The 15,949-nt window shown below is 40.5% G+C and overlaps 1 pseudogene; it reads left to right on the top strand.

The window, feature by feature from the left end:
- Nucleotides 1-3,549: 3,549 nt before the first annotated feature.
- LOC123646995 overlaps nt 3,550-15,949 on the top strand; it is a 43,019-nt pseudogene continuing 30,619 nt past the window's right edge.

The raw sequence follows: 15,949 nt of genomic DNA on the forward strand, positions 1-15,949 counted from the left end.
AATTGTTGGGTGATATAGTAAGTTTACTTTTGACTTTTTAAGACACTGCCAACAACTTTTCAAAGTGGATACACTATTTTAAATTCCCGCTAACAGTACGTGAGGGTTCCAGTTGTTCCACAATTTGTTAACACTTGATATTGTCAGTCTTCTTACATCTAGCCCTCCTAAGTGTGAAGAACATGTTCAAAGGCAAAAAGCACATTTGCATGTCTCTCCAAGCTTGCTAGCTTCCCTGGGGTCTCACAAGTTTATCAGTCAGCCAGACATGCGTGGAACACTTATTATTTGTTCTTCTGCAGATCTCTTGGCTCTCATTTCCAAATATTTCTGTTAAATTTTCCACTGCTCTGCAACCAACTCCAAACTGAACTTACTCTCTACGTTTGGAAAAGCTGTGGGCTTCAGTTATCTATCTGTGGGAGGCGTAGGAATGGCCATGGTACCCACCACAAACCATTTCTAACAAATGAAGTATCAATTATTCCTGATTAAACCTTTCAAATTGTTGCCTACCTTTGGCCTATTTCCTGTGCCCTTAAATTCTTGTTTATAAAATTTTTTTCCAGTGTATACTTGTTGTCTAGGGAGGAGAATCTCTCCACACCAGACTACCACTACCAGAAGTAGTGCCATTAGTTCATTTTTTGTGAATCGGGAAAGATCTGTGCCTATACACATACATATGTATACTCTCATATTAGAATGATACTGAGGGCCGTGTTGTCTCTGCCTCAGCCAGGTGGCACAGGCTTTGACAAGGAGCATGGCTGAGGCTACAGAAGTACTGCAGTTGAGAGTTTTCAGTGCATGACCAGGTTTTTATATACACCTGGTCAGGGGGAAGCTTGGAGAAGGGTACATCTTATAGTAAGGGTGAGTTTCATTCTGCATGTGAGAGGAGAGCAAAGAATATGAAGAATAAAAACAATGAATGATTTAGTTATCTGTGGATGTATTGCACATTATTTTAAAGATAATATAATCCATTACTTTGTCTTCAGCTATAATTTTAATATAAAGGAAAATGGCTAAAAGTAAAATTAGCAATAAAGAGAAAGTTCCTTTGTTAAATATTTGAACAGGCCAGAAGGAGAAGTTATAAAACTCTCTTTTACTTTTGTACATTAAGAGTAGAAAAAATAACTCTGTGGTTTGAAAGGTTGAAATCAAAACAAGATGAACCTAACAAATACTTGATACTATTTTCAGGTGTAAAGATAATAATTAGGCTGTAAATTGTGATAAGATTTTGGAGAGGTATACATCAACAATTACTTAAAACTGTTTCTAAGTATACAAGGTACAACTATGATGGTTATTACAATTATTTCCTGCTGCCTCCCAATGAATGTTATAGTATTCAATTGGTTAATATAAAAAGCACATATTAGAATTACATATTAGAATTTTTTAGTTACTTAAGATCATAAGAGTATATCATATAACCAGAACATGGGCTTTAAGAGAAAAAAGCCTTATTACCACTACTTATATTATTATCTGCTGACTACCTTTTCTTGGCTTTAGCTACTATATTCTGTGCCTTTCATAAAAGCAACTCTACATCTGAGATAAATGAGTATTCATGCACAGCCTAAAAATGAGAAAATCACTATGTACCCTGTATATTATTAGCAGGGTAAATATTGTATGTGGGTCAGACAAAAAAAAAAGGAATATTGTACATGCAACAAAAAATTGTCTTTGATGATAAATGTAAGCAAATCTGAAGAAAGCCATTAAAAATGAGCAGAATGGTGACTGTCCCACCCACATTGTCACTGTTCTTTGCTGTTTAAGGCTGAAGTTTTATTTTCTCATTTATATTTACAGATTTTTTTCATTTAGTTATATTGACGATCCACCTACTTCCAAGTACTTTCTACATTTTGAAATATTTTCACTTAATTTGTTTGATCACAACAATTCTGCTGTTCTCCTCATCGCACAGATGGCTTTCAGAGGAGTGAAATAAGATAATTAGCGTGTGACTCTATTAGTCATGATTCTGTCCAGTAGCAAACACAGAATTTGCACCCAGGGATTTTTTAAAGCTGAGTCAAATGCTCTTTCCATTGTCCATGCTGATGCAATCTTTCAAGCAGACATTGTTTCTTCGGCAGTCAGAAAAATGGAAGTGTTCAGAACACATGATGGAATGTTCAGAAACATCAACAAGAGGTATCCCTCCCCTTAATTGCGTTGTTAGGTACAGACACGCTAGCAAGAAATAAGTCATTCAATGATTAAGTTCTGATTAAACATGCACAGGGAGGGGAGGTCATTTAGAAGATTCACAAACTCTTGCTTCTGCAGTACAGTTGTGTGCCACATAATGACACTTTGGTCAACAACAGGCTGCATATAGGACGTTGGTCCCGTAAGATTATAATATCATAATTTTACTGTACCTTTTCTATGTTTAGATACACAGATACTTACCATTGTGTTACGATTGCCTGCAGTACTCAGTACAGTAACATGTTGAACAGGTTTGTAGCCCAGGGGCAACAGGCTAGAATGTGTAACCTGGGTGAACAGTAGGCTGTGTCATCCAGGTGTAAGAGCTCCATGATGTTCACACAACAACGAAATCATCTAACAACACAGTTTTTAGAACATATCTTTGTCTTTAAAGCTATAAAGGCTTAAACTATACTTTATCTGTACCAATCAAACAACCTTACCACTGTCTAATTTTTGTTATGGCTTTCTCTTCATGTATGTGTTTTTTTTCCTACTGAGCTATAAATTACTGAAGGCAGGATTTATGTCTACTTGTGTTGTGAATCTCACACAGTGCTTACCATATTGTGTTGTGCACTGTAGCTCATGATAAATGTTTGTTAAATGAATTAACTGCACAATCCTGTTCTTGTTTGTGTATTATATTTCTTTGGTCTATTGACAAGAGCAATTAGATAAATGTAAAGTATAAAAGTGGAGCTTTGACATGTGTTCATGAATGAGAGCTGTATGCGTAAGCTAAGGTGCTGTATAATAGACGGAGAGGCAGTAATGAGCTAATGTGGATGGTATATGAAAAATATTAGCAATATTAGGGGACAAAATTAAAGAAAGTCAGGGAGAACTGGGAGTTAGCAAGAGGAAGAATGGAGTCCATCTAGGAGAAGCTAGGAAAGGCATTAATTGGATATAATCTTGGGTAAATGTCCGAAAAAGGAGCCCAGGAGGATGAGACACCCACAAAAGTAACTCCTAGAGTAGTCATCTTGGGAGAGCATTTTCAGTCTTAACCTAAAAGGAAATTCAGAAAGGATAAGACTTCCTCACTGGCCAGAGAGGTGCGTGGTATCATCCAACTAGGCTCTGTGTGGAAGCAGAATAGAATGAAGATAAGAATTATCTCTCCTCTACTGAAACGTGAAGATCAACTCAGTAGCTGTGACTTAGCTGTGTGGAACAAATATGAAAACGGATTTCAAGAGATAAAAAAGAAAGTGCTTGATAATGACAACTGCAAATCTAACAGGACACAGCTTGCAAGTGTTTGAAGAAAGAAAAACATGGTTCGTTTAAGAGGCAATGGCGGAATTCCTCTCTAGGAGAACCTGGCTTCTACGTGAAGAAACACCAGCACTGGGGGACGGAGATGACGCTGCTGGAGTGATGCACACAGGTAGTAAAAGTGCTTTGCCATTTATCCGTGCATTTGTCAGAATACGGGGTTAAGGTGAGTGAGCTAGATGAAGGGGAATGAAGATTTAAGGAGAGATGAAACTCCAGAATATTGGTAGGAGATCTGAACACTGGTGACGAGAATGATTAAAGCTCTTTTTAACCCAGGGATGTTTAAGATACAATTTTAAGTAATTTACTATGTGATTTGGGGACGTGGCCCCTCTCCATTACCATGAACCTGCAGTAAAATGTCCTAAACATTACCTGGACTCAAAGATACTTTCAGGAGCTAAAAAAAATTGGCAGCTATCCAGTTTTTGTGGGGAGGGGGCATAGAAAGATATTATATAGGAAAAGAAAGGCAAATCAGAAAAATTTCAGTAGAAGCAGGAAATGAGAGTCAAGAGGTCTAGAGAAAATGTTACCTCCCCTGCCCCAGCTTTCTCTCTCTGATAGTTGAGGGTGCTTTGTTTCCCACTATATTGTTATGGTAGTTTGAGACAATTTTGTTTGAATCTTCATGGGCAAGTGACCTGAAGAAGTGAAGAACTGGTAGTATTCAGAGGTTGCCATCTGGATAAGTAGCTCAGAAAAACATCCACTCTCATTCACCAAATGCATGCTTATTGAATAAAACCCAGTTTAGGCACAGGGGATTGGATTTCTACTGAACTAACCACGCTAAGGGCAACTGAGAAAGAAAGGAACCGCTGGTTTACCCAGAGGGTGTCTAGAAACGTAATTTGCATGTGTGTATTATTGCCTGATGGAAAATCTAGTTGGACAGTCAATAGAATGATAAGTTTCTTCCAACAAGGGCAGACGGACTCTGGAATTATGGGAACATACTTCCGTCAGGTGAGTCCTCGCTTCCCCAGGATCATGCACCATGTCAGATATCAATAGGTAAAGAAGACAATGGACAAGCGGGAAAGTATGCACGAGTTTCCTGGACTTGGTTTAAAAAAAAGACATTTTGGCCTATAGAGAATCAATAATTGAGCCCTCTAGGTTGGAACACACCTTGCTAATCTCTGCTTGTGTAAGCCCAGGTGGGCTGGCCCCTCAGTGGGATCACCTACCCAGATGAGTGCAAGGTGTGTCTGTGAGTGATCACATGACAGATGGCTGCTTATAGGAATGAACACAGAGACTACATGGGATGGGAATACGTGAGGATATGAGGGGATAAAGTTTCCTAATAATAATAATAATGGTATTAAAAATGTACCAGACATCATTTAAGCCCCTTGTAAATACTAGTTTACTGGAGTATTGTCTGTTTGTGACTCATATAAAATCCATCATTAGAAGATCTTGCATTTATAAATTTACAGAGGAGTTTATTTAGTATATAACTACTCCTTTACCTTCAGGTCACAGTGTCTTTCTTTGAGCTTTTCCCACCATATGGTACTAATAGCTAGTATTTATTAGGTGCATACTAATTGCCAGGTGCCTGTGCACACTGAATCTTATTTAATCCTCACTAACAATTCTGTGACGTCACTGTTACTATCCTATTTCTTATAGATAAGGAAACTGCAGCTTGGAGAGTTTATTTCTCGAGGTTAAGTGGACAGCAAGTGGTAAATCGCTGACCAAGGACATACAGATTTGATGAGACGCTTCATAACAAGAATTAAGGGACAAAATGGTATTACTAAAGCTGTTATTGAAACTAAGTCCTTATCATTTCCTAGGTAGCAGGAGGACACCAGGCAATGTTCATTTACCTTCCTGCAGTCCTCCATCATGGCACAAACTCAGTTATCAGTGTCAAAATTAAGGTTTTCTTGATGGTGATGAAGACACCTAGCATGTGAGAGTGTTTGTATTTATTTTCTGAGCCCACTTGTCTTTTCCAAAGGTTATATTCGTTCCAAAGAGCCACGGGCAGCAAACTGCACATTGAGACAAACACGAAGCCTAAAACCTTGAGTGCAGAACCTCAGTGCATTGGTAAACTATAGCTGGATTAATCAGCCCTTCCAAGTAACCTGATCAGTTAAGAGTTTCTGGTTTAAAATGCTTTTACACTGTGAAATAGTCTGGGATAGCACTATATTTTTTCTTTTTAAATAAACTCACTAATTCAGTATTTCTCCAATCAGTTATTCCAAACTGGTGCGATATTTATTGATTACTCCCCTGTGTCCAGCAAATGAGCCTGTCTGCACAAAAAGACCACTTATCCAAGCCATCCAGAAAGATACTGCATGCCAAGAAAATTAGCACCAGGTCGAGCCCAGGGATATACAGGTAATGAGGTGCAGTGATTGCTGAGATTTTAGTTCCGTACATTCAAAGTAAGAGTCACCTAATTGAAAGTGGTTTCCACAGAGGGTTTTTTTAGCCTCCACTCAAGTCAAGTTTGGCAGTGAATAATATTTAATCAAAGGGGCTCCTGGGCCAGGGAATAAGTCAACACAGAATTTGAAGTTCCTCTTTTCGTGTATATCTTTATTCCCTTGGGATAAACACATTAGCAGAAAAGACTGAGAGCTGAGCGTGAAGGGCTGTTCAGAATTCACATACTCATTTCTGTGGCAGTACTTGAAGTTCTGATGACGGAAACAGCAAGTTAGCAGCTCCAGGAAAGCCCACTTGTGAGAAGAAAGAAGACTGAAAGCATTGTGAGCTTCAAGTTCAACCTCAGAGCTTCAATCCTTCTCTTTGCACAGGGAAAGAATTAAAAAATAGAGAACTACTAAACACAAAAGGGAATCAGAAATTTTGACTAACTGCGTTTCATAATCTGACTTTCCAAGGTGTGGTGTACACACCTCTCGATTCATTTATGTCCAGGACGTGCCTGTGAGTTTACATCAAAACCGAGGCCATTTGACAAATGTTCACTGAGAGCCTGTTCCATGCCAAGCCCTGTGGGGAAATGAAAGGACATGGGACAGATACAACAGTGGCAGGCTTTTGAATAAGAACAGGTGAATTTGTAGTGTTAATATTGCCACATTACTGTGCAAATGTAGTGGACACTGAAACTACTCCTTTTGTCTGCTATACTCTTTTCCCTTCTCCTTTTGCCATCTCCTTTTGTAATGGGGTGCCCTTCCCTTTGGTCAGCCTCTCCCGTATTCCCCATCATACAATATCTTCCTGGACAGGTCCAAGGAAAAGGGCCATGACCCACACACACCAGGACCTTCAGAGGTCTTCTCTGGGAGTTTTGATATTAGAGTTGCAGGTACCAGCATATCATATGTGAAAGCCGATCTGCAAAAGACCACCACAGAGGGGCAAGCAGAATGCATGGATGGGGACAGAGGGTGTGAGCTATTGGCCCTGGTGGCATGGAGCATCCCCAGGTCCTGTTCCTGAGTCCCTGGTCCTTCAGTATTTTTTTATGGATAGCTGTAGGCTAGGGTCTTCCCCTGGTTGCTGGGCCTCTCCCACCCTACCCCCAACACCCTCTTTTCCTAAGCATTCCCACATTGATTTCCCATCTCCAGCAACTGAAAGAATCTTGGCTAGTATTACAAACTCAGGACAATTATTTAAGCTAGTGTAGGTTTATTTTCATTTTCTATGGGGTGAAGTACATATCTCATGGTGTTATTGAGTATTAAGTTAGATTATAAATAGGAAACACCCCATACTAGTAAGTGCTCAATAAGCAACAGCTGTTGTCACTGTTGTTACTATTAATGCTGACAAGAGGTGGCCCTGAAAAAAACACCAAAGGTCCTTATTATAAATAATAAATTGAAATTATCCAGTTTATGCTTTGGTGTCATGTGTATCTGGTCAAAATAAATCCATCACAGAAAGTGACCATCTCTGAGTGAGCTAATATGTACATAGTTTGGGGCTAAAGTATGGGGACCAGATCCCAGATTTGGGAACTCAATTGACACGCTGTCCACAGGTGAGCATCCATTCCCATTCCCATTAGCAATTGGCAAGGGGCAATAGCTGTCACAGGAAATCATCTTGGATGATGGCTTGGGTCAGGCTTCACCTCCTAGTGAAGGGGGTTTGTTCTGGCTTTTTAACCAGGGACATGCTGTAGCACAGTGGGATTGATCTAATTTAATGAAAAAGCAAAAATGGCCTGACACATGATTCAGTGAAACATTGGTTACGACTCTTTTTTCTATTCCCTCTGAGAACTTGGACGTTAATAGTGACACAGTTAAATGTGTAATCACTGATCTGCCATATTTTGATAAATGCTCAAAGTTCCATCTCTGAGGACCCTCCAAAACTTGAGTCCTGTGGCTTCCCCCAGCCAGTTTCCAATGTTTGAGGAACCCCACCTTGTCTTGGGAACCAAGTCTCACAAACACTGTGAGCACAGGGCACTGCTCTGAGCCCTTTTCATGTATTCACTCATTTAATCCTCCAAGTTCTACAATGTAGTTACTTACATGTCATTCCCATTTTACAGAGAAGCAAATAGAGGCACCAATAAGGTAAGTAACTTTTGCAAATTCATATGGCTAATAAGATTCAGACTCAAACCCAGGCAATTTTGTCTAGTTCATGTTATTAGCTTCTACAGAAACCTGCCCACCACTACAACTATAAGTGGTACTGCTGCAGGGCAATGCAGGGAAGTGAATGGACTCTTTATTTGGCTAGACATAAGTGATTGGGAATAGAAAGATATCAAAGAATGACTTTTGGTTTTGCTATTTGGAGAAAGCTGCCATCCACTGAGAGGGAGAATATCCCACACTTCTGACAATGCTGTCACCACTCAGCCTGAGATTTAGGTTCCTGTGATTATGGGAGTGCAAGTGGGTTTGTGAAGGGTAACCAAAGTGCACTGGGAGAGAGCTCTGGACTTGAGACATTTGCCCACTCAAGTCTTTTGAGAGGCATTAGGTCAGTTGTCTGTTTTGTTCCCATTTTGAAAAGAGGGTTAATAAGATCTTCTAGGCTTTGCAAGCCATGGTGGTCTGAGCACTGTATACTGGTGACTCTAGGGACATCTACTCTGAAAGGCACGCTGGGTATTACCTTTTTTTAATCTCTCCCCTCACACACCAGCCCCTCACCCCTCAGCTGCAGCGTCCCCATTCCCTGGCTACCACTCCTAGCCTTTGGGAGTCCACATGACAATTGCCACCCTTCTAAGAATCCAAGAGAAATGTATTCTCTTTTCTGAAATTATTTCTGTACCTTTTACATATGCTGTAAAAGTTTATTTTAAGAAACAACTTGGGGTCTAAATTGAGCTTAATTTTTCCATCTGGTTGGTCTCCATGTGTTTAGAAAATGTTTTTATGTTTTAGAAATCCAGGTTATAAGAAGAAATGTCTAGTTAGTCCAGGAGATTTGCCTCGTTCTCTGGAAAAGCCTACTTACGTATTCAAATATGATCTTCTTAGGGGAATTCAGATCTTTTAGGATTTGATCTTAGGGTACAGATGGGGAGTTTAAGTGCAATAAACACCAGAACCATGTGGAAGAGAAAGTCATCTTAGAATTCATCTACTCTGTATCAGGCAGCAAGCTGAGGAAGATGTGACCCCAAACGTCAAGAAAGAATATGCTATCTCACAAGGATGGACACACACAATGTTTGTGACCTCTCCAGTATGTCTCAGTGATAACCTAAAGGGAATTCAGGGAACCGGAGGAGAGAATCAGGCAGACTCCTCCTGAGCCATGTTGGAGTCGCTAAGATCCCCTTTCAAAAATGGTCTGAATCAGAGTCCCAAACAGAATGAAACTTTGTCTGGGTTCAATTCAAAAGAGATTTTGAATTCTGATTCGCTAGCTGTAAAAATAGATTTTTTTCCAACTCAAATTAGTTTACTACTTTGGTTTAAAAAAATTAAATAATTGAGGAGAGGAAATGAACACTTGGGTTTGTTTGGAGGCTTTCAGACTGGCAGGGAGTGCGACTGGGTTAACGTTTACAGGACAGGGTGCACCGAGCACCTTGTGGGAATGCAGACTTCTAGAAAAGGGAGGACATTATTCAGAGCAAGCCCATTGTTTCTCGGGTTTGGTGTATTCCCAATGGGCTTGCGAAGGAAGCAGAGAAAGCCAGCCAAATTAGCTGGCAGAGAACATGAAAACTGGCTGAGGAATTTTGAAAGGCAGAAAAGACTTTTAATCAGGAAGCAGTACCCTGAGGGAGATCAAAAGCCTGTTAGATACAACTGTTAAGATGAAACTTAGCGCTAAAAGGGCCATTTGGATAATTAAAGTCTCATATGTGATTTTTATTGCCTCTATCCTTAGATGCCTCTGGAGAGAACAAAGGCCCCTGTCTGCATGGTTGGAGATGTGAGCAGGAATCCTGTTACCACACCTGCCCCAGTGGGAAGCAATGTGGTTTGCAGAGGAGAAGGTGTTGGCTGCTGGATACAGCCCGAAGGTCCCAGCCTGGCAGCCTGCGGGCCATACCTGACTTAAAGAGAGGTGTTTTTTGTCCTGTATGGTGTTTAAAAATCAGACTTATATATATGTTTTATAAATCTTTCCTTTAGTGGAAGGGAGTGAGGGTACAACTATGCTGAGAAACATGTATATTCATATAAATTGCTATTTATAAAAAAAAAAAACTTCTGAAAACTAAGAACCTGGGAAAGAACTGTGGTACATTAAACCAAGCCCTAAATCTTGAACAGATATTTTAATGAGTATATATTTATATTTGACATGTCAGTCATGTGTGTGGATGCTATTAAATTTCTAGATTGAAGTTATTAAATTTCAGCTCTCTTTTGTTGACAAGAAAGATTCAGATGAATTAGTGGGGGGGGGAGAAATTCAGTTCTGTGACTTCCCTTGAAAAACGAAAAGACCTGGAAACTCTTTATTCCCACATGGTAATGTTTGGCTGGATCTGAGTAGCATCTGCCCCTTTTAGGCAGGGTGTGCAGTCTTGGTTTATTCCAAGCCTAGTGCTTGCATTATTGTTGTTTTTAAAATAACAGTCTCTATATCTTTATCTGTATAAATATAGGAAACTAAGAAATGGAAAACAAAACAAACTGATGTGTTGGGCTAAAATGACCTGAGGCCAATTAACAGTCAAGTCCTGCCAAACTCCCTGGCTCAGCAAACGTCAGCCTCCTTGCTGTCACCTGGCTTTCTGACAGAGCTGCCTACAGGGAGGGAACATGCTAGTCAGGGTGACATGAATGTCTAAGTTGTGGGACAGCTATTTCATATTGGAAATAGATAAATTGTGATTCTGACTTATTAATCTTTGGTAAATTTTTTTCCAGCCTGGATCAGCATTTCATAGATGAGAATGTTTTTATGAGCCTATGTGGCTGAGGGCCAGGCCCTCAACACTAGTCAATAGATGAAGGTAGTTTCACTTTGAAAGGGCCTTTCTATGTGCCCAGCCAACTCCCCATGGCCTAAGCCTAACAATCACGCTGGGCTACGTTTTCCCCAGCAAAACTCACACTCTTTCAGAAGGTTAGTATGGGGAATTCATGGAATTATTACAAGTAAAGTACTTACTAATGAAACATGGTGAATATAATGTAACATAGCAAAACATAGTAAATGTTCAATTAATGTTAGCTATTCTGATGATCATGACTATGGTTATTGAAATTGCTATCACCATTATATCCATTAAATAGGCCTCACTCCTTTTTTTAAGTGTTCTGATATTAAAAGATTATAACTCACTGGATATGGATTGCTGGAATAGAGAAAATTACAATAGGCTCTCTCCAATTCCTTAACTAATTTAAAGTGACTCTGAAATAGCTCCTCTTCTCATAGGGTATCCAGAAGTGCTTTCCTGCGTACCATCAAGGTTACTTAAGAAGAGAAGGAAAGAGGATCTCAAATGTAATGAGTGATTAGTCTCATTCAGCATCATTAGATAGAAAATAAGTTTGCAATGATATCTCCAATTCCAATCCAACACCACAGGATTCTCTCTCTGATCTAGACCTCTAGCTCTTCAGAGATTTAAGGGTATAGGAGAGTGAAGAAACAAGTTTTTTTATGTTCAGGTTTACCCCCAGCCTGTTTCTTTCCAGGGCCTTGTCCCCGTTTGGACTGTGAATCAGGGCAAGTTCACTAGCATCTGAAGCAGTGGGATGGATGTGTTGAAGCCACAAGCAGAGGAGGAGAAAGATCAGATTATACCCCAGGGAGAATTTAGGAAGTAAGACAAATTATACCTTAGAAAGGAAAAGATGGGTCAGAGCCTAACACTGGAGACACAGCAGGCAAAGAGGAATTTAAATGAGACTAAGAACAGAAACCAGAGCAGATGGCAGCTTGCCATCAGCAAATCTGAGCTCCAAACCAGTGGGGTTATCACTATCAAAATTTGCTGGCCCTACAAGGAGATGGCTGAGTGTTTAAGGGCAAAGATACAAGGATACAATGGATATAAGGATTTAGGACAAGAGTTCACTGATCCTCTCCGAGGCAGTAAGAAATGTCAACAGCTGGGTTCTTAAGATTGCTAAAGCAATGCTTTAAGGCCGGGGGCAGTGGCTCACGCCTGTAATCCTAGCCCTCTGGGAGGCCGAGGCGGGTGGATCGCTCGAGGTCAGGAGTTCGAGACCAGCCTGAACGAGACCCCGTCTCTACTTAAAAATAGAAATAAATTATCTGGACAACTAAAAATATATATAGAAAAAATTAGCCAGGCATGGTGGTGCATGCCTTTAGTCCCATAGTCCCAGCTACTCAGGAGGCTGAGGCAGTAGGATCGCTTAAGTCCAGGAGATTGAGATTGCTGTGAGCTGGGCTGGCACCATGGCACTCACTCTAGCCCGGGCAACAAAGTGAGACTCTGTCTCAAAAAAAAAAGAAAAAAAAAAGAATAAGCTTTAAGAATAAGATCCAATACCAAGGAGAGCAGGCAGCAAAAGCAATCCAAAAAAGCCAAAGTAGGAATCCAGGAGAGAGACATAGAGGCAAGAGTTCAGGGACAGGGATTGGGAGGGCAGGCAGAAACCAAAGAAAAAGTGGTAGGAGGCCAAGGAGTGAGGAAAAGGTAGAGAAAGCAAGGGAGAAAGACAGACTGGCATTTGGAGTGGTCGATTCACAGGCTGACTGCTGTTCATGACTTACTTTAGGGATTGGCAAGTAGGGTAGATTCATAGTCATGAGCAGGGAGAAAGGCATAAAGGCAAGCCTTTAGAACTAGGGCAGATACATAATGATGGTCCTCAAATTCTTTATGAAGCCAAGCCCAGGATGGACAGATGAATTGATGGCAGGATGACAGAATAGATGGATGGAAAACATACACAACCTGTCCTATTTAGGGTATCTCACATCCTGTTGTAGCAAGGCATGCACTGCATATGCTTCTGTGAGCCTCAGTTTCTTCTTCTGCTCCGTGAAGATTATACCAACTCCAGAAGCTGTCGGTGAGCAAGAAACCAGCCAATAGGAGGAATGCACCTGACATAGTGGCTAACACAACACAGGTGCTTAAGACACGACATTTCCTTGCAGGTATTCTTGGTGCTCCTTGGCGGAAACAGACCTGTATACCCGTAAGGCTGGTTGGTGAGGCAGACTGTGTTCTGCCCGCACCCTGCATGCAACGGCACAGATTTAAAACCCTTGACCACTTTCAGTGGCTGAAAAATAAAACAGAAACTCATTACACACTGGCCCTCTCTGCTAATCCAGACTCCCCTTCTTCTTCCCAGGCTGGGAGCACCAATCTCCCTGCGTCTCACCATTTTCCAAACACATCCCTTCTTCCTGCCTCTTTGCTTCTGTTTGTACTTGTCCTATTTGGAACAACCCTTCAATCTTATTCTTCCACCTGTCCAAGCCCTGTTTACCTAACCCAAAAGCTGCTTTATCTAACTATTCTCCCTCCACCCTTTTCTCTGCTCCCTTTGCACTCTGATTTCACTTTCCCATATCCATTTCCTGCAAGCTTGTTAAAGCACATGGCTAAGTCCACCTACAAGTATCTGATTCAGTGGGTAGAGAGAGGCTCCAGAATTTACATTTCTAGTGAGTTCCCGGGTGATGCTAATGCTGCTGGTCTGAGGATCACTCTAGGAGAAACACTGCAGAAGAAGATGCACAATCATATAACAGGAAGAGCTTGAGTTTGGAGTCAGAAATTTGATCCTGGTTCTGCCATTTGCTACTAGCATGACTTTGGGCATTCTGGGCCTCAGTTCTCCAATCTGTAAATAGGATGATTCCTTATGTGATTGTTTTGGGGCTTAAATGAGATAACATGAAAATGCCAAGGGCAGGGTCCTCTGCACTGAGGAACTCAGTTATTGTTAGCTCCGTAAGCAAAATACCATTTGTGCTACTGATAAAGACAATTTTCTGTCTTCTTTCTTTTGTGGCTGTGGCACTTTTGTCCTTGACAGAATCAGTTGATGGATTATCTCCTACATAACCAAAAGACTAAGAGGCAATGCACTCAGCCTGCTCGGAGGGCTGGCACCTGCTGCTTCATCTGTTTGTAGTCTGGTCACTGCAACTTTGCTTCTGAAAAAGATCCTATAACTGCTCTTCTTGGTTCATTTCCCTTTGGTCCTCAATAATAATAATTATAATACAATAGTCATAATTGTTCTGATTCAGATAGAGAGATATAATCTACAGGGTACTTTGCCTATGTTACAGTACTTAAATCTAACAATGAGTCTGCAGGGAAGGTATTATTACCTCTCATTTCCTAGATGAGAAAATTGAGGTGCAGAGAGGTTAAGCTTCTCAAGTTCCCAAAGCTAGTATCAAAGACCCTTTTGGGTCCACATTTGAGTCATACTGGGCAAAACTTACAATGACAGTAGTTTTATTCAATAACCTCATGCAACACACACATCTCTTCTGTTTTTCTGCTGTCAAAAATGGATGGAATGAAAATTAAAAATTATAATAGAAACCTAGATGAAATGGATCAAGACAATGCTATATAATTCTCTGCATAGAAACAAGACATTTTGTTGCCAAAACAGAATGGTGTTTGAATCACAGGTGAGAGAAATTCCCCAAACAAGCCCAATCAGGTCTTGCTGTCTAGATCTCCTGCTTTTGAGCACCTTTTTCACTGTTGGCATACCCTTGCTCATCAACTTCCATTGTTTGGGAAACCTCTTCACAGTCTTGAAGAACCCAATTCAAACATCACCTCTTCTATCAAACCTTTCTCAGTGCCCCTAGGCAGAGGTAGAATTCCCTTCTCTGTGATACCATGGTCGGTGTGATCCTTGGGAGATGGGGTAAAGGTTTATTTATTACTTCTTCCTGTTGCTCACACTGGTGGAGTGCATGTGGAGGATATCTGATGGAGTTGTGTTTTGGGGAAGCTGCCTTTTCTCCAGGGTCAGCATGTGGTCTGGGTAAGACTTAGCCACTTTCAGCTTCAGGGATGGCGAATTGTCTTAAAAAAAAAATGTATTCCATATCCAGTGACCATGTCAGATCCTGGAAGGGCAGGTGGTCCAATTCAGGCCAAACAAGACAGGGGAATACATTTTCTTCTAGAGGCTTCTAGAAGTGACAGAAATTTCTTTTCTCTGCTGGAAGAGCCAATAAAGAAGATGAGTTCTCTTCCTCTGGAATCCCAGCCCTCTTAGGTAGCCACCTGGAGTTCTTCCCTTTGGTCCTCAATAATAATAATTATAATACAATAGTCATAATTGTCAAACCCAACACTCACCAAGTAGAAGTCAACACTTTCTAACTTTGCTGCCCCCCCCACCCCTGGTCTTTCCTGCATTTGTGAACAGGACCAACATCCAGGCACCTGGAACCTGCTGGTCATTGTGGGCTTCTCCCTCTTTCTGATCCCATAAATATTCATCAATAAGTCTTGCCATGTCTTCCTCCTAAATATTACTATAATTTCTCATCTCATTTTTTTAAAGTGAACCATTTCATACATTCAAGTGGAAATTCTGAGGGTTAAGAAGAAATCAGACAGAAAGATTATATACAAGTTATTCTAATTTTACAAAACTACTGAAACTATGAATTTTCAAAGGAAGAATAAAAATTAAGAAATATTAATAATTTATGATGTTCTAAAACGAAATGAGGAATTACACAAAAGAAGTCAGTTTCTGCTAAATCAGCCAAGACAGGTGACATCAGTAATCAAAATAATGCAAGCAGTGCCCTGTTTCAAATTTGATCCGGATTTGAGATGACAATACACAAGAAACAGCTCTACTGGAGTCAAATACATAGGGTATTAGAGATAAAATCTAGACATTAGGAGCTACTTAATGTTGAGCTTTCAGCTCCATTTCCTGAGGAATTATTGGAGCCATAGGTGGGGAAAACAATAGTTCTTATGAGGCATCACAGCTACTGAAATGCAGACACAAGGAAATTTTGCACTCTCTACTAT

The sequence above is a fragment of the Lemur catta genome, chromosome 11, assembly GCF_020740605.2.
Source record: "Lemur catta isolate mLemCat1 chromosome 11, mLemCat1.pri, whole genome shotgun sequence".
NCBI classification, from domain to species: Eukaryota; Metazoa; Chordata; class Mammalia; order Primates; family Lemuridae; genus Lemur; species Lemur catta.